The 25,215-nt window shown below is 42.2% G+C and overlaps 1 protein-coding gene and 1 long non-coding RNA gene across 14 annotated transcripts in view; one reads left to right on the plus strand and one right to left on the minus strand.

Annotated features, from left to right (window-relative positions):
• LOC137321323 (transcription factor 4-like) overlaps positions 1 to 25,215 on the minus strand; it is a 534,628-nt gene that overhangs the window by 94,167 nt on the left and 415,246 nt on the right. The window lies entirely within an intron of this gene.
• On the plus strand, positions 16,815 to 19,828 carry LOC137321408 (uncharacterized). Its single transcript, XR_010962811.1, has 3 exons — positions 16,815 to 16,860; positions 17,272 to 17,413; positions 19,621 to 19,828. It is a non-coding gene; the product is annotated as an uncharacterized lncRNA (long non-coding RNA).

Below are 25,215 nucleotides of genomic sequence, written 5' to 3' on the forward strand. Positions count from 1 at the left end.
AAGGGACACACACGATAAACTCATAGCGAAATGGCAGAAATATTAAAAAATTACTTTGTCTCAGTATTTACCGGTGGGGCTAACATGGTGGGCATAACATTAGAAGAAGGGGTCAAAAAAGATATAAAGACATTTAAGATAGAAAGGGGGGAGATAATTGGTAAACTAATCAAACTTAGAGAGGATAAAACCTTCGGTCTGGATGGATTGCATCCACACATATTAAAAGAAATTAGGAAAGAGATGACAGAAGCACTATTACATACATGTATAAAACTTCATTAGAAAACAGAATAGGGCCAGAGGACTGGTGGACAGCTAATGTGATTCCTATATTTAAAAAGGGAGATAGAACTAGTCCAGGGAACTATAGACCAATTAGTAGATGTAATATATTTGGATTTTTAAAAGATCTTCGATAAGGTGCCACATAGTAGACTCATGACTAAGGTCAGAGCACGTGGAGTCAGGGAACAAGTAGCAGATTGGATAGCAGGCTGGCTACAGAACAGGAAACAGAGAGTAGTGGTTAAAGGTAGTTACTCAGACTGGCAAAAGGTGGGAAGTGACCTTCCACAAGGATCAGTGCTGTGACCACCATTGTTCACCATTTATATAAATGATTTGGAATCGGAAGTCCAATTTCAAAATTTGCCAACGACAACAAATTGGGGGTTATAGTTAATACTGAGGAGGACTGTGACAAAATACAGGAAGACACTGATAAACTTGCAGAATGGGCGAGTAATTGGCAAATGAATTTCAATATAGATAAATGTGAGGTGGTACATTTTGGTAGGAAGAATAAGATCACATACTCCTTGGAAAATAAGAGTCTAAATGGGGTAGAGGAGCAGAGAGATCTGGGGGTACAGATACACAATTCACTAAAAGTAGCGATGCAGGTTAATAAGGCCGTAAAAAAAGCAAACAAAGCATTGGGGTTCATTTATAGATGGATAGAATTGAAAAGCAGGGAAGTTATGTTAAGCTTGTATAGAACCTTGGTTAGACCATAATTGGAGTACTGTGAAATTCTGGTCTCCATATTACAAAAAGGATATAGAGGCACTGGAGAAGGTGCAAAAATGATTTACTAGGATGATACCAGAACTGAGAGGTTATACCTATCAGGAAAGATTGAGCAGGCTGGGGCGCTTTTCTCTAGAAAAGAGAAGACCAGTATTTAATGTATTTGTTTTCCTAAATCCAACAGTCAACTTTGTGTAACAAAAACATGTTCATAACAAATGGGAGTCACATGTTAAAGTCACAACTGTTTATGCAAATATACATCAAATACTGTACACAGCAAGACTGCTTTTCAGTTGCATGATTGAAGCATTAAAAAAAATCCAAGGAGTCATATTTTTCCAAATGAATAAACTTTTGCATTTACTTCTCATCCTTCCGCTTTCAATTTAATGCAAGTAGCATTTCACCCTGCTGAAATTAGAAAAGGTCACACCTGAAATATTAACCCAACCCTATCTTTCTCTTTCAGCTGCTGATTAACCTGCTATGCTCACCTTTTCAAATTTTATTTCAGATTTCCAGCTTTTGCATTTGCAGCTTTTCTTTTTTAATCACTGCTGCTGTAATTCTCCGATAACAGAAGATAACAGAGGGAGAGAACTAACTGTTAATTCATTGAGAAGATAAATGCAAGTCTCTGCCTTCAGACTTACTTGTCCAGCCTCAACTTCCCTAAAACAAATAGCCATTTATCCATTATAAAGATAATCCAACCACACCTGCTCCGAGAAGCTAAACAGAGGTCAGATTGTGTGCAACTATTGCTCATGCAAGGGTCCAATGCCCATATCACATCAATTGTCTGAAATGGAGGAGTCTCTTCATGGGCAAGGTAGAAAAATTGGTTGTATCCCACTTGCTCGAAACCTTTACCAGCTTTTGAATATAAATAATCAACAGCAACTATAACTTACAAGAAGGATTTCCACAGTGATACATTAATCCTTTAATATTATTACTATCAGGTTAGTCACCATCTGAAAGTGTTTTTTTAAATGTAAAATCCTCAATTACTATTTTTCCGACTATATGCCTCCATACACATTATAAATGAAGTATTTAAAGCGTTTTCAGTGCTTAAAGCAGTCTTTAGTCAGCATGTGGCCTAACAGCCAGAATATCTCATTGTTTAGACTATCGCTGAGAAAAGGCAAGGGATGGGTTGGTGAGGAAGGGGGAGGGGGGCAGAACTGATGGCCAAAAATGGGTCAGGTGGAATGTCAGATATGTGTGGAGAATGGACATCTGGGAATGCGTTGCACCAGCTCACAGACTGTCACTCTCTCTCATATTCTTTCTGTCTTTCTCTCTAACATTCTTTCTTAACTCTCTAACATTCTTTGCATGTCTCTTTCACATCTGACACATTCACACCATCTCTCAATCTCTCTCTCACACATAAGCCCTCTCTGTCTCACTCAAACGCTGCTTACTCTCTCATCTTTCCTTCCATTTCTTTCACCTCTTGTTTTTTTCTCCCCCCATTTCTGGTTTTCTCTTTTTGCCCTCCTTGAGTTTTCCCTTTCTCTCCGCTTCTGGTTCATTCTCTTCATCCTCTTCTACTTCTCCCTCTCGCCTCTTTTCTCTCTTTCCACCTTCTCTGTACTTATCTTTCTCCCTTACCGTTTCTTCTTCAGCAGGTCAGGAAGCGGAAGGAATCAAACATGGCCATGGGCTTAGGTTTCAGAGAACAGGATCCATCCATGCCCAGGGCTGTGGCTAGTGTCAGTGAGAAATGGTGGGAATCAGGAATGGCCACAGGGGACAAAATCACAGGGATCAGGAGCGCACAACTGACCTTCAAAAAAAGTAAAAAGAGTGGGCAACAGGAGTTGGGGAAAAAAGTGAAGAAAAAAATCACAGCATGATCCGATATTTGTGCATTTTTAAAAGAAAAAGTAAAAGCACAGAAGAGAATGAGCCTTGAGAAAAGGATAGCAGGGGACAAAGAGAGAACAGGGAATATGCATGGTCAATACCGCTGCTGCAACAACACTCAAGAAGCTCGACACCATCCAGATCAAAGCAGCCCGCTTGATTGGCACCCCATCCACCACCCTAAACATTCACTCCCTCCACCACCGGCGCACCGTGGCTGCAGTGTGTACCATCTACGAGATGCACTGCAGCAACTTGCCAAGGCTTCTTCGACAGCACCTCCCAAACCCGCGACCTCCACCACCTAGAAGGACAAGGGCAGTAGGCACATGGGAACAACACCACCTGCACGTTCCCCTCCAAGTTACACACGATCCCGACTTGGAAATATATCGCCGTTCCTTCAGCATTGCTGAGTCAAAATCCTGGAACTCCCTTCCTAACAGCACTGTGGGAGAACTTTCACCACACGGACTGCAGAGGTTCAAGAAGGCGGCTCACCACCACCTTCTCTAGGGCAATTGGGGTGGGTAATAAATGCTGGCCTTGCCAGCGATGCCCACATCCCATGAATGAATAAAATATGAAAATCTACTTTAGGATTCAACCGTTTGAGTTTATTATTGTTTGTTTAAATTCAGCATTTGCCGATTGTAACAAAATTGATCATTTTTTTTTCTCATTTCAATTTAGCGCTGCTGGGAGCAGAAGGGACATGTCAACAACGAGTGCTCTCGCTAGAAGAGGCAGTAATGCTATTTGATTATTTTATTCCTGACAGACCAGCTGTTTCTACTTGCCAGTTTTTCGCAGGCCGTTGTCTTTTCATAAATGCAGCTCAATTGAGGGCTGTGGCTGCTCAGTCGTTGAGTATATTCAAGGCTGAGATAGATAGACTTTTGGACTCTAAGGGAATCAAGGGATATGGGGATCGGGCGGGAAAGTGGAGTTGAGGTCGAAGATCAGCCATAAATGGCGGAGCAGGCTTGAGGGGCCGTATAGCCTTCTCCTGCTGCTATATCTTATGTTGACTCGTCTGTGGTCTTGTGCTATGACTGGGATGTCGGGATATTAAAATCACGAATCACATCAAACTCACTGCATCCATTACTCTTTTGACCAAAATAGAACCTAATGCATGATCCACTGATGCTTGTGCATTTACTCATGTTTTCATAAATTATTTTTACACAACTTTGCTGTTTTATCACAAAAAGGTATAGATTTGTATCTTCAGCACTCTTGGTGCATAGAGTCGTGCAACTGTGCCACATATCAGGAATGTGGGCAGACAGCCTTCATGAGTTTTCATTCATTCATTTTAATGGGTGTGAAATCGTGGCGGGGGGACACCCAATTCCTGATATGTGCTCCTGGTGAGCAAAACTTTGCACTGGGCACACTGAGGGCGAAAACATAGCTCAAGCAGCTAAATAAAAGGATACAACCCAACATTATAAAAGCCAATATAACCATTCATATTTTTCATTAAATGAACCACATAAATAGATGTCATTAGAATTAAGTGCGATATTAGATTGTTCACACTGTATGTTAAGTGTGAGCAGCCTTGCTACTTTCTCCTTTATATAAAAAACACATTTAGTCATGTAAAAGTGATTTTTAATAATGATATTCCTTCTGAGGGAGCCAAGCAACTACTGAGAATTTAAAACTCTCATGAATTAAAGAAATCAAAATAATATAGATAGATAAGATAGATAGATAGATAGCTGCGATAGATAGATGGTAAGATAAATGAGATAGATAGAACAAACAGAATTCAGGCATCAAACTGGTGGCACAATGGATTTTATTATATATGTGTTTGCATCATTCCCTCTTGTGGCGAGTTCCTATTCTTAGCCTGGTCCTCAGAGAGAGGCAATGAGCAGAGACCACTTCCCCACTGGAATAAAAAGGAATGAAAAATACAATCAGAGAAACGCACTGGGCCACTGATGCACAGCTCCCCACAATTGGTTGCAGACAGAAGCCTGAAAGTACGGAATGTTGTGTGTTACTGGGGACAACTCAAAATGGTAAAGAAGCTTTACAGGCTAGAAATAATGGACCAGCTTTTGCTCTCAAAATAACGGTGAGGCTAATGGCTTCCCCGTTATTTATGTGCAAATGGTACAGCAACTTCAGGTGAGGGCCAGATGCACAGACAACAAAAAGTTGCTGTCTGAGTTGAGCCACTCCACCGTTAGTTTCGTGAAAATGGCATCTCACTGTCTGCCTCACTATTGAAATGTATTGAATGGTGTGAAGTTGCTGTATTTGCGCAGTAGATATGAACTAAACTCCATATACCCGCCTTTGGCCCATATCCCTTAATACCTTTGGTTGCCAAAAAGCTATCTATCTCAGATTTAAATTTAGCAATTGAGCTAGTATCAATTGCCGTTTGCGGAAGAGAGTTCCAAACTTCTACCACCCTTTGTGTGTAGAAATGTTTTCTAATCTCGCTCCTGAAAGGTCCGGCTCTAATTTTTAGTCTGTGCCCCCTACTCCTAGAATCCCTAACCAGCGGAAATAGTTTCTCTCTATCCACCCTATCTGTTCCCCTTAATATCTTATAAACTTCGATCAGATCACCCCTTAACCTTCGAAACTCCAGAGAATACAACCTCAATTTGTGTAATCTCTCCTCGTAACTTAACCCGTGAAGTCTGGGTATCATTCTAGTAAACCTACGCTGCACTCCCTCCAAAGCCAATATGTCCTTCCAAAGGTGCGGTGCCCTGAACAGCTCACAGTACTCCAGGTGCGGTCTAACCAGGGTTTTGTATAGCTGCAGCATAACTTCTGCCCCCTTGTACTCCAGTCCCCTAGATATAAAGGCCAGCATTCCTTTAGCCTTCTTGATTATTTTCTGCACCTGTTCATGACACTTCAATGATCTATGTATCTGAACCCCTAATCCCTTTGGACATCCACTGTTTTTAACTTTTTACCATTTAGAAAGTAGCCTGTTCTATCCTTTTTTGATCCAAAGTGGATGACCTCACATTTGTCTACATTGAATTCCATTTGCCACAGTTTTGCCCAATCATCGAATCTGTCAATATCGCTTTGTAATTTTATGTTTTCATCTACACTGCTTACAATGCCACCAATCTTTGTGTCATCGGCAAACTTAGATATGAGACTTTCTATGCCTTCATCTAAGTCGTTAATAAATATTGTGAATAATTGAGGCCCCAAGACAGATCCCTGCGGGACTCCACTAGTCACATCCTGCCAATGTGAGTACCTACCCATTATCCCTACTCTCTGTCGCCTTTCGCTCAGCCAACTTCCTAACCAAGTCCGTACTTTTCCCTCGATTCCATGGGCTTCTATCTTAGCTAACAGTCTCTTATGTGGGACCTTATCAAATGCCTTCTGGAAGTCCATATAAATAACATCCACTGACATTCCCCTGTCCACTACTTTATTCACCTCTTCAAAAAATTCAATCAACTCGCCACAGAAAGTTAAGTCAAGTCATTTCAAGTCGAAGCACCCTTTTAATGATAAGTGTTAATTACTGCCAAACAACCTTTCTGGCACTGAAAATTAACTATTACAAGTGTGGAGTCTCATTCCTTCAAATTTTAATTGTTGTTAATGATTTTAAAAATTTTACATTTTAAAAAATTTTCCTGTCTCTTTTTTCTCTCTCCATCCAATCTTTCTTTCCTTCTCTTTATTTCTCTTCCTATATCTGATTTGTAAACAATTTTACAACACCAAGTTATAGTCCAGCAATTTTATTTTAAATTCACAAGCTTTCGGAGGCTACCTCCTTCCTCAGGTGAACGATGTGGAAATGAAATCCACACCATTCACCTGACGAAGGAGGAAGCCTCCGAAAGCTTGTGAATTTAAAATAAAATTGCTGGACTATAACTTGGTGTTGTAAAATTGTTTACAATTGTCAACCCCAGTCCATCACCGGCATCTCCACATTATATCTGATTTGACATTGAATTCACCCTCTCTAATTTATATTTCCTTCTCAGTCGTTGCACTGTTTATTCACAGTCCTTCAATCTGATTGGTTAAGGAGATACATAGTTGCTTGCCCTGTTCCCTCGTTGCACCGTTATCAGCTCGTACTTGGGGCAACTTGCCACACAAAAAATTAAAAAACCTAAACGTCTAACTAATGCCATTAGATGCCCCGCTACAGCAAATTATGGCCCATAATGTTGGGGGGGAAGGGAGCTCACAGAGCTATATATAAAATATTAAACAATGTCTGTAATGTAAACACAGAACATTACTTTAAATTAAGCCAAAAAAAGAGGACATAAATTTACATTGGTGAAAAGCAACTTCAAAGGAGATAGTAGGGCGATCTTCATTACTCAATGCTAAATGTATGGAACAATCTGCCAGGCAGAGCACAGGGATGTTCAAAATACAAAAGAATATTATAATGGGAGAGTTAGAGGGATGAGTGTTGATGGGCTAAATGGCCTTTTCTGTTCTTGACTTTTCTTATTCTCTTATGAGAAACAGTTTAATTAAATAACTAGTAGATAACTCAGTTTATGAAGTGGCGTGATCTGTGGGTTACAATACAGAGGACATTCACTGGGAGGCCAGGTTTACATTACACTTGGTGGGACTCTGAAGGTTAAACACATCTCCATTAATTTCACTAAGTATATGGGTTGTACAATAATTGCATAGGGCTGCCACCATTTCAGTTTTGGACTGGACAATTTGGTTTTAAAAGCAAATGACAGAACCTAAGCCACAATCCTACCAGTTACAGTTTTGGATTTGGCAAAAGGCCATTCAGCTCAGTTTAACATATTCATCCAGAAAGACCCTGTAGTTCCCCCCTATACATTTTTTTTATTATTCGTTCATAGGATGTGGGCGTCACTGGCAAGGCCAGCATTTATTACCCATCCTTAATTGCCCTGGAGAAGGTGGTGGTGAGCCGCCTTCTTGAACCGTTGCAGTCCGTGTGGTGAAGGTTCTCCCACAGTGCTGTTAGGTAGGGAGTTCCAGGATTTTGACCCAGCGACGATGACGGAATAGTGATATATTTCCAAGTCGGGATGGTGTGTGACTTGGAGGGGAACGTGCAGGTGGCGGTGTTCCCATGCACCTGCTGCCCTTGTCCTTCTAGGTAGTAGAAGTCGTGGGTTTGGGAGGTGCTGTCGAAGAAGTCCTGGTGAGTTGCTGCAGTGCATCCTGTGGATGGTACACACTGCAGCCACGGTGCCCTGGTGGTGGAGGGAGTGAATGTTTAGGGTGGTGGATGGGGTGCCAATCAAGCGGGCTGCTTTGTCCTGGATGGTGTCGAGCTTGAGTGTTGTTGGAGCTGCGCTCATCCAGGCAAGTGGAGAGTATTCCATCACACTCCTGACTTGTGCCTTGTAGATGGTGGAAAGGCTTTGGGGAGTCAGGAGGTGAGTCATTCGCCACAGAATACCCAGCCTCTGACCTGCTCTTGTAGCCACAGTATTTATGTGGCTGGTTCAGTTAAGTCTCTGTTCAATGGTGACCGCCAGGATGTTGATGGTGGGGGATTCGGCGATGGTAATGCTGATGAATGTCAAGGGGAGGTGGTTACACTCTCTTCTGTTGGAGATGGTCATTGCCTGGCACTTGTCTGGTGCAAATGTTACTTGCCACTTATCAGCCCAAGCCTGGATATTGTCCAGGTCTTGCTGCATGCGGGCTCGGACTGCTTCATTATCTGAGAGGTTGCGAATGGAACTGAACACTGTGCAATCGTCAGCGAACATCCCCACCTCTGACCTTACGATGGAGGGAAGGTCATTGATGAAGCAGCTGAAGATGGTTGGGCCTAGGACACTGCCCTGAGGAACTCCTGCAGCGTCCAGCATTCAAATGTTTCTGGAGTGATTCCAGGGTTTTTGCCTCCACCACCCTACCTGGAATTCTACGTATTCAACTCCGTTTACTATCTTATGTACCACTATAGGAACATCTCTCAGTGTCTCCTTTCAAGGCCTAAATTACTCCAGTCTTTTTTCATACCTGAGTCTTCTGACACTAGGGACCTACCTCTGGGTCTTGAATGTCTTCCTTGTCTTGGTAACCAGAATTGGACACAATACTCAAGGTGTACTGATTGACTATGTATTTCAGCATGCTATTTCCATTATATAAACAGATTATCTGGTCTCATTATCTCATTGCTATTTAGAAACATAGAAAATAGGAGCAGGATTAGGCCGTTCGGCCCTTCGAGCCTGCTCCGCCATGCAATATGATCATCCTCCCTGCATCCAGTCTGTCTGGCCTTGTCAGAATTGTATACGTTCAATGTGGGGCCATCCTCTGCACAAATTGGCTTCATTGGCTGAGCAGCACTTTGGGATGTCCTGAGGTTGTGAAAGGCACTATATAATTGCAGGTTTTTTTCTTTCTTTACAATAACCACACACTACAGGAAAGTGATGTGGAGATGCCGGTGATGGACTGGGGTTGACAATTGTAAACAATTTTACAACACCAAGTTATAGTCCAGCAATTTTATTTTAAATTCACAAGCTTTCGGAGACTTCCTCCTTCCTCAGGTAAATGTTTCAGGACCTCCTCGAAGCCTACGCATTTATACATATAGAACAATACATGGTGTTTACAGACTGCCCCTGCGGTGATTGCCTTGGCAACGGGCAGTTGCAGGGGCAGTCTGTAAACACCATGTATTGTTCTATATGTATAAATGCGTAGGCTTCGAGGAGGTCCTGAAACATTTACCTGAGGAAGGAGGAAGTCTCCGAAAGCTTGTGAATTTAAAATAAAATTGCTGGACTATAACTTGGTGTTGTAAAATTGTTTACAGGAAAGTGATTTAAAATATAGATTTTACATTAGGTACAGGAATTGCACCACTAGTAACAAAATGGTGCTGTGTCTTCAATCCAAACAATGTACAGCGTCCAAAAGATGCACATGATATGGAGAACCAAAGTCCACTTTTATGTGGAGTGTTCTGTACATGAAGTTAAAAGGCTATTTTCTGCCAAATTTTCTTTTCTCCTCCTCTTCCAAGGACATTGGGTATGGTTCCATAGGTGCTAGTTGCTCTCCAGTACCTTGCCCAAGTGGCAATTTTCCATGTCAGCCAAGATAACTAGTGTTAACAGGCTATTTAATGTTATGAGCATCACAGCTGACTCTGATTCCGACCTCATCCAACATCCACATGTGTATTTTCTAGTAGAGGACACTTAAAAGCAATCAGGAGTAGGAATTCTAAGTTTCCCCTCCCTAGCGTAGAGGCACTGAAGCCAGTTATAGGCCCTTATTGCCATCCTGACTGAGATAAGCTAACTCATCACAAACCAGCAATCAAACCTGAGACTTTCCTGATCTGTATGATTCAATAATGCACTGACTTTACCAACTGAGCCATTGGAGGAGCTAGAAACAAGCTTTGAATAATGTTAATTCATTTTATTAATCCATTTAAGAAAACATGGAAGGAAAAGAAATCAAAAGGCACACTAAAGCACAAGGATCAATGAGGCACTTCCTTTATTTCCTTAGTTGTATCAGCTGCATTGCCGTTACCTATTAATTCCTCTGTTTGCTAATTTTTACATTTATTCAGATGGGATACACTTACTTTAAGTAAAATAAATTGTTCTCAATTAAATGGAATTGTCGTCTTCCTCTTCCTATCATACCCAATTATTACATCGTAATGAGCCCTTTAGGGAGTTGGTATAGAATTGATCTGATCTGCATACTTAAATGTTACCTCCTGCAACAAATGTGACAGTAATTCCCTTCATACTTCAGTATTGTTATTAGCCTCTTCTTTTCTTCTTTTGTTAGTTAGCATAGCTAAAGATTTAAACAAATCTCCTTTTTAGAGAATGCACATCGTTATGCATAAAGCTAGGACATTTTATAATGGTCCACTTTCCCAGATTTTAAAAAAACTATATGCAAGTAGCTTTATTTTAAAATTAGAAGAAAAAAAATTCTGATCCTAGATAGATCACAGCATTGCATCATCCTCCAAATCCAGCACAGTGATTTCAGTAAAGTGTAAATCTGGACATGAGATTTTTATACTGTGTTCACCTGAACTGTGAAAAACACCCAGCATATTAATAATTTTTTAGTCTTTTCCAACTTTGGCCGTCTCGAGAGAGCATTTTTAGCTGCATAACAGTAAAGTGAAGTACTTGTGGTTACAGGTCTGTCACCAACAGCGGGAGCAATTTAAGGTGATGAATTAATGGTATCACACAAGAAGTGCATCAGCTTGACTGCATTTTATTTTAGTGTATTGGTACCAATATGCTAAATAAGCCCAGTGACAACATTTTAGTATCCAAAGTGTGAAAAATTATCTGCTAGTCCTACAGAATTTTCACACATTGAATGACAGCTATATTAACCTAAATAGCACAATCCAATATAAAAATCACTATTTTATTAGGGAAATGCTGGCATGAGGATTTCATCTTCCCTCCTTCTGAATTCAATTTTCTTTGCAATGTGTGTTCACAAGCACCACAAGATAACAACTCTGAATGAAAATGTGTTCATTTTACAATCTTTAATCTGATAAGGTCTTTTCTTTAATACTATAGCTAGTTATTTAATTACATTCACTTTTTGAATGAACAATTCGGAATGAAAATTAAACCATTTTGCGACCTCCGTTCTGCCGAGGTTTTTTAGTACTACAACTAGTTATTTAATTACATTAATTCTTTGAAATAACTGTTCTTGAATGAAAGCTATTTTGTTGTGACCCTCATTTATTTTTTAAAGCTATAACCTATACATTGAATGACACTTTTTAAATGTAAAACTTCCACTTCCGGATGAAAATTAAACCAATTTAGAATCCCTGGGTTCTGCAATATTTCACTGTAGCTATACACTGGTGAAAATTACAATAACTTTCAAAAGCAATGAAACACTTTCCTACATTTTTTCCCCCACAGTATTAAAAATCTGTCAATTGGATAACCAGAAACAAATGCAAAGGTGCTCGCTCATGTTTCCTAACAGGGCACAAAAAAGAATTTCATACCACCAGTCACGGCTGCTGCAGGGGTTTGCCTCAATTTCTTGCAAAGACATTGCCAGCTACTGATACTTCGTGTTGCTAAATCTGATAAGTTGTTTTAATATTGTTTCTACAGTTGCCACAACGATGTGGAGGCACTTTCTCCCCCCTGCCCCCTCACACCAGTGCATGGTGCAACTCTCCTCTCTGCTCTTCATTCACAGTGGCACTCTTCCCTTCCCCGTGCTTCCCCAGTTCACAGTGGAAATTTTTCTTCCATTCTCTGTTTCCAGTTCACAATGTCAGTCCTCTCCCTCCTCAGCTCATGTTGGCACTCTTCTAGCCCTCCTTCTCTCTTATGCATATATCTTCTGCCCCAATTCACTCTTAACTGCTACTGGGGCTGCAACTTGCTGTTCTGGAGGTTCAAACTGCAGCATGCTGTGGGTGGAAATTCTTGATCTTGAAAAACAATCATGAGACAGAGAATTCCTGCCTTCCCCCAACCCCAATATCAGGTGATAAACTTTATTTTATAATTCAATTGTCCACTTTCTTTTGACGTTGCTTTGTTTTATTCGGCATACAGCGAAGTTCGATCCTTGATCAAAGCAGAAGATGCATAAGGAGCAACTACAGTGAAGAGAACGCCCACTGATTTTCATCTGCAAACATGGACAAGTTGCCCCTGGGTCCAAAATGCCAAGTGATTTCTACCACTGTAATGCTAATGACACATGAACTACCTCTTCCAATTTTTCTTACCCAGTCACAAAGTGCGAAGCTGTCTGCATGAACGTAAACAGTTGCACATGGTCATTCAAGATGGAAAATACCTCAAGCAGTATTCAGCTGGATGAAGTTGAAGTTGATTTCCATTAAGCACTAGAAACAGAGAAACATAGATAATAGGAGCAAGAGTAGGCCATTCGGCCCTTCGGGCCTGCTCCGCCATTCAAAATGATCATGGCTGATCATCTAACTCAGTACCCTGTTCCCGCTTTTTCCCCATATCCCTTGATCCCTTTAGCATTAAGAAATATATCTATCTCCTTCTTGAATACATCTAATGACTTGGCCTCCACTGCCTTCTGTGGTAGAGAATTCCACAGGTTCACCGCCCTCTGAGTGAAGAAATTTCTCCTCATCTCGGTTCTAAATGGCATACCCCGTATCCTGAGACTGTGACCCCTGGTTCTGGACTCCCCAGCCATCGGGAACATCCTCCCTGCATCTAGTCTGTCTAGTCCTGTTAGAATTTTATATGTTTCGATGAGATCACCACTCATTCTTATAAACTCAAGTGAATATAGGCCTAGTCGACCCAATGTCTCCTCATACGTCAGTCCTGCCATCCAAGGAATCAGTCTGGTAAACCTTTTTGGAATCCCTCCATGACAAGGACATCCTTCCTCAGATAAGGAGACCAAAACTGCACACAATACTCCAGATGTGGTCTCACCAAGGCCCTGTACAACTGCAGTAAGACATCCCTGTTGCTGTTCTCAAATCCTCTTGTAATGAAGGCCAACATACCATTCGCCTTTCTAACTGCTTGCTGCACCTGAATGCTCGCTTTCAGCAACTGGTGTACAAGGACACCCAGGTCTCGTTGCACCTCCCCTTTTTCCAATCTATCATCATTCAGATAATAATCTGTCTTTCTGTTTTTACAACCAAAGTGGATAACCTCACATTTATCCATGTTATACTGCATCTGCTATGTTCTTGCCCACTCACCCAACTTGTCTCAATCACATTGGAGCCTCTGCATCCTCCTCACAGCTCACATTCCACCCCAGCTTTGTGTCGTCTGCAAACTTGGAAATGTTAGTTCCTTCATCCAAATCATTGATATATATTGTGAATAGCTGGGGCCCAAGCACTGAACCCTGCGGTACCCCATTAGTCACTGCCTGCCACCCGGAAAAAGACACGTTTATTCTTACTCTCTGTTCCCTGTCTGTCAACCAATTCTCAATCCATGCCAGTATATTCCCCCCAATCCCATGTGCTTTAATTTTGCACATTAACCTCTTGTGTGGGACCTTATCAAAAGCCTTCTGAAAATCCAAATACACCACATCCACTGGTTCTCCCCTATCTATTCTACAAGTTACATCCTCAAAAAATTCCAGTAGATTTGTTAAGCATGATTTCCCTTTCATAAACCCATGCTGACTTTGTCCAATCCCATTAATGCCTTCCAAGTGTTCTGTTATCACATCCTTTATAATAGACTCTAACATTTTCCCCACGATTGATGTTAGGCTAACTGGTCTGTAATTCCCTGTTTATTCTCTCCCTCCTTTTTTAAATAGTGGGGTTACATTTGCCACCCTCCAATCTGTAGGAACTGTTCCAGATTCTATAGAATTTTGGAAGATGATCACCAATGCATCCACTATTTCCAGGGCCACTTCGTTTAGTATTCTGGGATGTAGATGATCAGGCCCTGGGGATTTGTCAGCCTTTAGCCCCATTAATTTCCCAAGCACTATTTTCTTACTAATACTGGTTTCCTTCAGTTCCTCCCTCTCACTAGACCCTTGGTTCCCTAACATTTCCAGGAGGTTATTTAAGTCCTCCTTTGTGAAGACAGAACCAAAGTTTGTGTTTAATTGTTCTGCCATTTCTTTGTTCCCCATTATAATTTCCCCCATTTCTGACTGTAAGGGGACCTACATTTGTCTTCACTAATCTTTTTCTCTTGGACTTATTTATAGAAGCTTTTACAGACAGTTTTTATGTTCCTTGCTAGTTTACTCTCGTACTCTATTTTTCCCCTCTTAATCAATCTCTTTGTTCTCCTTTGCTGAATTCTGAACTGCTCCTAATTCTCAGGCTTGCCGCTTTTTCTGGCAATTTTATACGTCTCCTCTTTGGATCTAATACTATCCCTAATTTCTTCTGTAAGCCACAATTGAGCCACCTATCCTGTTTTATTTTTGCACCAGACAGGAATGAATAATTGTTGTAATTCCTGCTCACGTTCTTTAAATATTAGCCATTGCCTATCCACCATCATCCCTTTTAGTAAAGTTCCCCAATCTATCATAGCCAACTCACACCTCATACTTTCGTAATTTCCTTTATTTAGATTCAGGACCCTAGTTTCGGATTCGACTACTTCACTCTCCATTTTAATGAGGAATTCTATCATGTTATGGTCGCTCTTCTCCAAGGGACCCCGCACAAGATTGTTAATTAATCCTTTCTCATTGCACAATACCCAGTCTAGGATCGCTTGTTCTCCGGTTGGTTCCTCAATGTATTGGTTTAGAAAACCATCATGTACACAATCCAGGAATTCCTCCCCCACAGTATTATTGCTAATTTGGTTTGACCAATCTATATGTAAATAAAGTCAACCATGATTATAATTGTACCCTTCTTGCATGCGTCTCTAATTTCCTGTTAAATGCCCTCCCCTACATCGCCACTACTGTTTGGGGGCCTATAGACAACCCCCACCAACGTTTTCTGCTCCTTGGTGTTTCTTAGCTCCACCCATACAGATTCCACATCGTGATTTTCCAAGCCAATATCCTTCCTCACTATTGCATTGATTTCCTCCTTTACTAGCAACGCTACCCCACCTTCTTTCCCTTTTTGCCCTGCAGCCATGTCTCCGTAATCGCAACTATATCATACCTGTTAGTATCTATCTGCGCTGTTAATTCATCTACCTTGTTGCGAATGCTCCGTGCATTAAGACACAATGCCTTTAGACTTGTCTTTTTAAGATTGCTAGTCATCTTAGTTTTATTTTGCACTATGGCCCTATTTGTTTTTCGCCCTTGTTTTCTCTGCCTTCCACTATTGCTTCTTCTCTTTCTGTCTTTTGTTTCTATCCTTGTTTCCCCCTCCTCTGTCCCCCTGCTCAGGTTCCCATCCCCCTGCCATTCTAGTTTAAACCTTCCCCAACAGCACTAGCAAACACCCCTGCGAGGACATTGGTCCCGGTCCTGCTCGGGTGTAACCCGTCCCGCTTGTACAGGTCCCACCTTCCCCAGAACCGGTCTCATTTTCCCAGGAATCTAAATCCCTCCCTCCTACACCATCCCTGCAGCCATGCATTCATCTGGTCTATTCTCCTGTTCCTTTACTCACTAGCAAGTGACACTGGTAGTAATCCTGAGATCATTACCTTTGAGGTCCTGCTTTTTAATTTATCTCCTAACTCCTTAAATTGACCTTGCAGGACTTCATCCCTTTTTTTACCTATGTCGTTGGTACCAATATGGACCATGGCTACTGGCTGTTCACCCTCCCCCCCCCTCCAGAATGCCCTGCAGCCGCTCGATGACATCCTTGACCCTAGCACCAGGGAGGCAACATACCATCCTGGAGTCACGTTTGCGGCCGCAGAAACGCCTATCTGTTCCTCTTACAATTGAATCCCCTATCACTATAGCCCTGCCACTCTTCTTCCTCCCCTCCTGTGCAGCAGAGCCACCCGTGGTGCCCCGAACTTGGCTCTTGCTGCTTTCCCCTGATAAGCCATCTCCCCCAGCAGTATCCAAAGCGGTATATCTGTTTGAGAGGGAGATGGCCCCAGGGGACTCCTGCTCTACCTGCCTAGTCCTTTTACTCTGCCTGGCGGTCACCCATTTCCTTTCTGCCTGCGTAATCTTTACCTGCGGTGTGACCACCTCACTGAACGTGCTATCCACGATAGTCTGTATTTGCTGAGACCATCTCAAAGGAAACCAATTAGAACTAGTTTATACAATATGCTATCTGGCTTCAAAAATTAATTCAATATGGTTATCATTTAACAAATACACCATGCAAATTTTCAAGAGAAATGTTTAACTTTTATTAAATATTAACAAAAAAAGTCATCGTTACGGTAGTGTAGTGGTTATGTTACTGGAGGTACAAACTCTGCTGCATGGGTGGTAATCCACAGGCCTAACAATCTAGTGAATGTGAGTTCAAATTCCATCAGAGCAGGTTGAAAATTTGAATTCAGTTTTAAAAATCTGGAAATAAAAAGCTGGTGCCTGTAAAAACAAAAGTGACCATGATGCTGTCAGAATGTTGTAATGGTTCACCAATGTCCTTTAGGGAAGGAAACTTCGACTGAATGTGACTCCAGTCTCAGACCAATGTGGTTGACTCTTAATGGCCCTCTGAAGTGGCCTAAGCAAGCCACTCAGCGGTATCACGAAAGCGACCCACAACCACCTTCTCAGAGCAACTCGGGATGAGCAATAACTGCCGACCTTGCTAGCGACGCCCACATTCTGAGAATTAATCTTAAAAAAGCTCCAAATTATTTAGTTGTCCTCAATGCTTAAACTTTTACCTTCTTTTCCCCTTTTCTCTGACTCAAGCAGGGTGCCCAGCAGTACCTCCCCCAAGTGACTGTTCATCATGTGTGAGTCTGGCTGGCGAGGGTTGATAGAGCACGGGGAGCATCACGGCTCATTGGCCATCAATCAGGAATGAGGACCATGGCTGCTTTTTACACCCTTTGAGGTACTGAGGCTAACTGCAGTATTCCTATTGTTGCCCACAGTGAGATCAGCTGATTCAGCACAGATCAAACATTTCCACTTGTGGGGGAGTCCAAAACTAAAGGTCATAAATGTAAAAAAGTCGCTAATAAATCCAATAGGGAATTCAGGAGAAACTTCTTTACCCAAAGAGTGGTAAGAATGTGGAACACACTACCACAAGGAGTAGTGAAGGCAAATAGCATCGATGCATTTAAGGAGAAGCTAGATAAGCACATGAGGGAGAAAGGAATAGGATTAGGTGAAGTAGGGAGGGAGGAGGCTCGTGTGGAGCATAAATGGAGATAGATCAGTTGGGCCGAATGGCCTGTTTCTGTGCTGTATTTTCAATGTAACTCGATCAAATATTGAACCTGGGACAGTCCTGATCTGTGTGGCTTAGAAACAAAACAGGCTCTGCATGTAACAACTGAGCCCTCAGGAGGATGTACAATGTTCATTTTAAAAAGCCCCTGGTTTGATTGTATTGGTTAGTCCCATGCTGTTCTCATCTCATCGTTGTCTTAGAAATGTTTAATTATTACATAATTCTATTTAATCAGCAGCAGTTACAGTTCAGATTTTAAACCCAGCTCTTTCTGAAAAGCCATGCAAACTATTGGCATCAATAGTGGCCCCTGAGCATTCTTTGGGGAAGGGGGGGGGGGGGAAGTAACCAATTACATAATCTTTTCAACGGGTCATTAAAATGAGAATTTTTGAATAAAAGTATATTTTTGGAAATGAAGGAACCCATATTGGAAAATGACTCAAAAGCAAAATACTGCGGATGCTGGAAATCTGAAATAAAAACAAAAAATGCTGGAAATACTCAGGTCAGGCAGCGTCTGTGGAGAAAGAAAAAGAGTTAACGTTTCAGGTCGAAGACCCTTCGTCAGAACTGGAAGAAATTGAAGATTAAACAATTTTTAAGCAAGTACAGAGCCAGGGGAAAGGGGTGGGGGGAGGGAGGAATGAAAGAACAAAAGGGAAGGTCTCTGATAGGGTGGAGGGCAGGAGTGATTAAATGACAAAAGGGATGATGGTGGAAGGCAAGGAGGGGGTCGAAATAGGACAAGTTAAGAAACAAAATATGGGCCGAGAGGAGCTGTAAATGCCACTTTACAACCTTCTGGACTCAACATTGATTTCAGTAACTTCAGATCATAACCACAGCTCCCATTTGTTTGGACAGCAAGTACTGCTAAGGTTGCTATTTACAGCTCCTCTATATAAACTACAGGGCACAATTCTAAAAGGGGTACAGGAACAGGAAGATCTGGGGGTATATGTGCACAAATCATTGAAGGTGGCAGGGCAGGTTGAGAAAGCGGTGTGAAAAAGCAGACGGGATCCTGGGCTTTATAAACAGAGGCATAGAGTGCAAAAGCAAGGAAGTTATGTTGAACCTTTATAAAACACTGATTTGGCCACAACTTGAGAATTGTGTCCAGCTCTGGGCACCGCACTTTCGGCAAGATATGAAGGCCTTAGAGAGGGTGCAGAAGAGATTTACTAGAATGATTCCAGGGATGAGGGACTTCAGTTATGTGGATAGACTGGAGAAGCTGGGGTTGTTCTCCTTGGAACAGAGAAAACTGCGAGGAGATTTGATAGAGGTATTCAAAATCATGAAGGGTCTAGACAGAGTAGATAGAAAGAAACTGTTCCCATTGGCGGAAGAGTCAAGAACCACAGGGCATAGATTTAAGGTGATTGGCAAAAGAACCAAAGGTGACAGGAGGAAAAACCTTTTTTTACACAGTGAGTGGTTAGGATCTGGAATGCACTGCCCGAAGAGGCGGTGGAGGCAGATTCAATCATGGCCTTCAAGGGAACTGGATAAGTACGTGAAAGGAAAAAATTTGCCCGGCTACGGGGATAAAGCGGGGGAGTGGGAATAGCTGGATTGCTCGTGCATTGAGCCGGCGTGGACTCGATGGGTTGAATGGCCTCCTTCCATGCTGTAACCTTTCTATGATTCTATGATCCTTGCCTTGCACCATCATCCCTTTTGTCATTTAATCACTCCTGCCCTCATCCTATTAGAGACGTCCCCTTTTATTCTTTCCTCCCTCCCCCCTTTCCCCTAGCTCTGTACTTACTTAAAAACTGTTTAATCTTCAACATCTTCTGGTTCTGACGAAGGGTCATCAACCTGAAACGTTAACTCTGTTTCTTTCTCCACAGATGCTGCCTGACTTGGAAAATGATTACTGTTCTAGCTGGGAAAACATCAAATAACATAGAAAATGTTTGTATGTTTCTTTTTTTTCATGCGGGAGGGCACAGCCTAGTTATACTTGAAATTACAGATGCATGTGACCATTTTTAAAAATAGATCAAATTTGCATGCCCAACCCACCAAAATATGCACCTTGACATTTTCTGCCTGAAACCAGCTAGAAAATCCTATGCAAGTGCTCTACGAAGTGCTTTAACCCCTCTGAGTCCAAAGAATCTGTTATGTTTGTGAAAACTGAACTGATTTCACATTAAACTGATTTTTAAAATTAATATTTGTGTATGATACTCACACACACAGAAACACACACACAGTATTAATAAGCCCTCAAATGAATTGTTGAAACACTCCTCTTGATAGATTAATCTTCCCTAGTTTGGTTACAATCCTGATGATGAACATTGGTCAAATTGTTTATCCTGATTTCATATACACATGTATAAAATATATCTTTCTGTTGTAGTGTCTTTAGCGCTGGCTCTATTCCTGCCTCTTTTCTTTCTGTGTGGTGCTTTACTCGAGCCTCACCTGTTGTTGAATGTTCTAGCACCCATTTGCACCATCTAGTTCCGCTCTAGACTATTCTCGCTCTTTGTCCCATCCCTCGATCTATTTACTTTCCTTCCTTCCCACTCACCATTTCATCTTTCTGGCTCTATTTTTTTTCCATCCCCAAGCTCCACTGTCTCCCATTTCCTGGTTCTGTTCTCCCTCTTCTCCACTCCCCATTCCATCTCCCAACTCTAGTCTCCTTCCTTTCACTCTCTGCTTTATCTCCAGGTTCTAATCTGTACTCTTCTCATTCTCTATTCTTCCACATTCTGTCCAGAATGTTCTAGATACTCTTACTGCTTCCTGTCTACTGGTTGTATTTTCTCTTCTCTCCACTCTCTGCTCAGTAATATTTGTTCCACTCTCAGTTCAGTCGTCCATTAACTTACTGTTCTGTTGCTTTAAATGCCAGTGAAGTGGAAGCAGTTTCAAGTGTGCAATTACATACTCTGTTTTGAGAGACTGGACAGTGTGGTAAGGTGGAGCGCATCAGTCATTTTGGATTCAGTTACTCCATTTCAGCAGTTTTGCACTGTGTGACTGCGTTAAAACTGTTCTGGATCTTTACATTACAATGGGCATGAGAAGCAGAAAAATATTCCATTCTCTAGTAATGGCGATCATACCAATCTACATTCTTCCAGAAATAAAATGAATGAATGAAGTTTGATCATATGAATCTAATTTGCATTCACCTTCACTGGCTGGTGAATAGCATTTTGGGGTTTTATAAATAGGGGAATACAGTACAAGAGTAAAGAGGTAACCATAAATTTGTACAAGGCAATAGCTAGGCCACAGTTTAGAGTACTGTGTGCAGTTTCAGTGTCCTTTTATATAAAGGGCATTACAGCCATTAAGAGCATATAATATAGATTCATCCAAATGATACCAGGGATGAGGAAGTATAATTGTGAGGAGAGATTTGAGATGTTGTAACTAGTTTTACTGAAGCAGAGAAGGCTGGGAGGAGATTTAATAGAGATTTTTAATACTATGAAGGGTTCTGATAGACTGAATAGGCAAAGACTGTTTCCTTTGGTGAGGGAATCAGTTACAAGGGGTCATGCATTTACAACGGTCATTAAGAGAGTTGAGGGGAAATTTTGTTACACAGAGGGTTGTCGGAGCATTGAATGTTTTGCCACGGGGAGTAGTTGAGGCAGAAACTATTGCAGCTTTTAAAGATAAAGTGTATGAACATTTGAAGCAAAGGAAGATACAGGGCTATGGGGTGAGAGAAAGGCATTAGGGTTAGTTTAGCTTAGCAAAGAGCTAGCACAGTCACAAAGGGACAAATAGCCTTCTCCTATGTTGTAGACATCTATAGTTCTGTGGTGGAAACATCAAACTACTCTACCAGGGAGTGGAGGCAGCTCTTCTGACGCTGCTTTAACTATGGCAATTGTTCTGCCTGTTCAGTATGGTTGCATCACTGCAGCAAAGCCAAATTTATGCAGTGCGATGCTGTCAATTTCGATAGCAAGACCACTTTGAAGCGGTGTTACTGCTCAACATCAGATGCAGTACAACTATGCTTCTCCAACTTTAGAAATTTCACCTGCAGTCTAAAATCAGCGAGGGGAAATCAGAATCTGATTTGAAGTCAGCATGCCCCAAACTCTACACTCTTGATTTGAGTGGTGTAAGTGGCACTATAACCATGGGTTCCTGCTCATACTGCACTCAGTGCTATTCCCGACATTATAACCATGGGTCCAGCTCATATTGCACACAAAGGTATTCCCAACACTATAACCATGGGTTCCCGCTTGAAATTGGCACTGAACATGCAGAATAGAAAGCAGTTTATTCATTGCCCAGCAATGACTGCCACACCAATTTACTCCCTTCCAAAAATAAATCAATCAGAATTGTACTTATTTTTGGGGTAGGGGCATAGGATTGCCTTAAGTTTGGAACTAGAGTGTGTTTTTACATTTTTATGAGCTGTATGATATGTTTTTCTTTTCACCATTGACAAGAAATTGTACAGAGCATTTTATAAGTCTAGAGCTGCACGGTATGTTTTGTAACAGGACTGTAAGCTGGCTACATAATGTGTTCTTTAAGAATCGGCATCTACAAATATTCAGCACTGTACTCTCATTTATATTATGACCTTCATCAGAACATGGTTCTGACTGGCTTCTAGGCAGTACATTTTATTGAGAGGATTGTAAAGTGAAAAATTAAAATTGTGAGTCTCAAATTCATTTTGGGTGTAGTCCAAGTCAACAACTGCAGTTCTAGAGGGTTAAATTGAACTGTAGAGAAGTTGACCACTAAATAAATTGGCAAAACTTCCCTAACCTTATGCAATAAACAAAGGTCATCTGGCCAATTAAGCCCACTTCTTCCACAATTACGTTCAATGTACTCTATCATAGACTCTATCCATTTAATCTGCTGAGGGATACTCCCTGATCGCCAAAGGTAATCAAATGAAATTTCAGAATATTTATCCATTCCCATATCTCCCACTAACCATTGCCAACTGTGCTCTATATTCCTCCTTCCTTCTCTCTACCTGCTCCTCTCCCAACTCCGGCATAGAAACCATAATTTTCAAGGGGTGTTTGATCATCTCATTCTATACATTTTTGTAAATGACGGAGGGCCATAACCAATAATGCAGAATACCAAATGAGTAGGACAGAGGATGAGGTATATAATCCCTAGAGCATTTAATTCTGTCCCCAAGCAGCTACTCTGTGTGGGAAAAATATTCTTGTAATGCTAATAGCTGACATTTGGGCATGATATTGACCTGAAGCCAAGAACTGAACGGGTGGGTATATATCCGCGTGGAAAACCCAAAAGTAAGTTGAGTCCATCCAGCTTGTGGGGGAGGGGGGGAAAAGGAGCCATGAATCGGAGAGAAGGGAAGTGGGAGAAGAGATCATGAGCAATGGAGGACATCGGGGGGGCCTGATGCCATGGAGGACATCGGGGAGGGAGCTTCTGATGTCGCAAGTGGACCGGGGCGAGGGGGGCTGTGGAGAAGATCACCAGCCAGGAGGTGATTGAGTCATCGGCAGAGTTGGAGATCAGGAGTCATCGAAAAAGTTGGAGGTCGGGAGTCGTCGGAAGAGTTGGAGGTCGGGAGTCATCGGAAGAGTTGGAGGTCGGGAGTCATCGGAAGAGTTGGAGGTCGGGAGTCATCGGAAGAGTTGGAGGTCGGGAGTCATCGGAAGAGTTGGAGGGCAGGAGTCATCGGAAGAGTTGGAGGTCGGGAGTCATCGGAAGAGTTGGAGGGCAGGAGTCATCGGAAGAGTTGGAGGTCGGGAGTCATCGGAAGAGTTGGAGGTCGGGAGTCATCGGAAGAGTTGGAGGTCGGGAGTCATCGGAAGAGTTGGAGGGCAGGAGTCATCGGAAGAGTTGGAGGTCGGGAGTCATCGGAAGAGTTGGAGGGCAGGAGTCATCGGAAGAGTTGGAGGTCGGGAGTCATCGGAAGAGTTGGAGGTCGGGAGTCATCGGAAGAGTTGGAGGTCGGGAGTCATCGGAAGAGTTGGAGGGCAGGAGTCATCCGAAGAGTTGGAGGTCGGGAGTCATCGGAAGAGTTGGAGGTCGGGAGTCATCGGAAGAGTTGGAGGTCGGGAGTCATCGGAAGAGTTGGAGGTCGGGAGTCATCGGAAGAGTTGGAGGTCGGGAGTCGTCGGAAGAGTTGGAGGTCGGGAGTCGTCGGAAGAGTTGGAGGTGGGGGTCTCCCATTGTGGGGGACAGGTCTTGGACAATCGTGGGGTTTCGATTGAGGCAGGTAAGCTTGTTGGATCACTCCTTCTCCTCCTGGCCCACAAGCAGAGCTACAACGGCACTTAATTCATGAATCCGGCCCTTCTTGCCTTCTTCTCACTGGATGAGATTCACGAGCCCCGGGAAACCCATGCAGGTGAGATTAAATTAGTTTCAGAATTAGAATCAGCAAAAAATTAAGTACCGTAACTATTTCAATGAGATGCATTACCCCTTTAACAATCCGTCCGCTGGATTTAAGTGGGGATGGGACTTCTGGGTTTCGGATGCGCGTGCATCCAAACGCGCCTGGATTAAACCTGGAAGTGGGTGCGTTGGAGCTGGGTGACAGTACTGCTGCTATAATCTACAATTTTGACTTCCCAACCCGCCCCCAGTCAACCCGTTCTTTAGGCTTAAAATTACCCCCCCGGTCTCTTCTTCCCCATGCCAGTGTTGCCAATCTTGGTCGTGTCATCAGGCACAGCAATATGTGCAGATGCAAGATTCCTATCAATGGGAAAGACAGAAAAGGCAGCAAGGTTTCTATCTCAGTCACATTTCACAGCATCCTCCACTAGCTCAGTGCAAAGTTACATAGATGTCAACAGTATACCGTAGCTAGAGTCCATGATCCAGCCTGCTAATAAAGGAGAGACAAATTTAGAATTTGAAGCTGCAATTTATCTGTTCACATTGTGGTAATCACAAAGCATATAAAAATAGATAAAAATCCTTGGTCGTCTCAGAGGTCCATAATAAAAGAGCAAGCAAGTGAGAAAGAGGAGAAATAGGGAAAGAGCAAGGCATAGAAATGGGAGGAGAAACATACACAAAGACAGACAGATAGAGAAGCTGACAGGGAAAAAGACATACAAGAGAAACAGATTGGTTGAGAGAGAGGCAAGCATAGAGAGGGACACACACACAGAAGAAATAACACATAGCTTTAGCTTAAAGCAAGTTCTTACCACATCACTATGAACTAGAGCAATTAATTCAAACTAAAAAGATGACATTTTCCTGGTGATCTGTACACTCCCCACCTCCCCCCCCCCCCATCTCTTCCCGTGTGCGGCGTTGACTGATGTTCTTGTGGTACATAAGCAGAAACCACTGAAGCTTTGGTATTCACTGAAATCTAAAACATCTCTGCCTTAAACATTAACTGAAAGGATCTCTCTGGAAGTCTTGAGAGAGAACAGTGTGCCCTGTTCTAAGCTTATACACACCATGTTTTTCCAAGCTACCAA

Source organism: Heptranchias perlo, chromosome 1 (assembly GCF_035084215.1).
Source record: "Heptranchias perlo isolate sHepPer1 chromosome 1, sHepPer1.hap1, whole genome shotgun sequence".
Lineage (NCBI taxonomy): Eukaryota > Metazoa > Chordata > Chondrichthyes > Hexanchiformes > Hexanchidae > Heptranchias > Heptranchias perlo.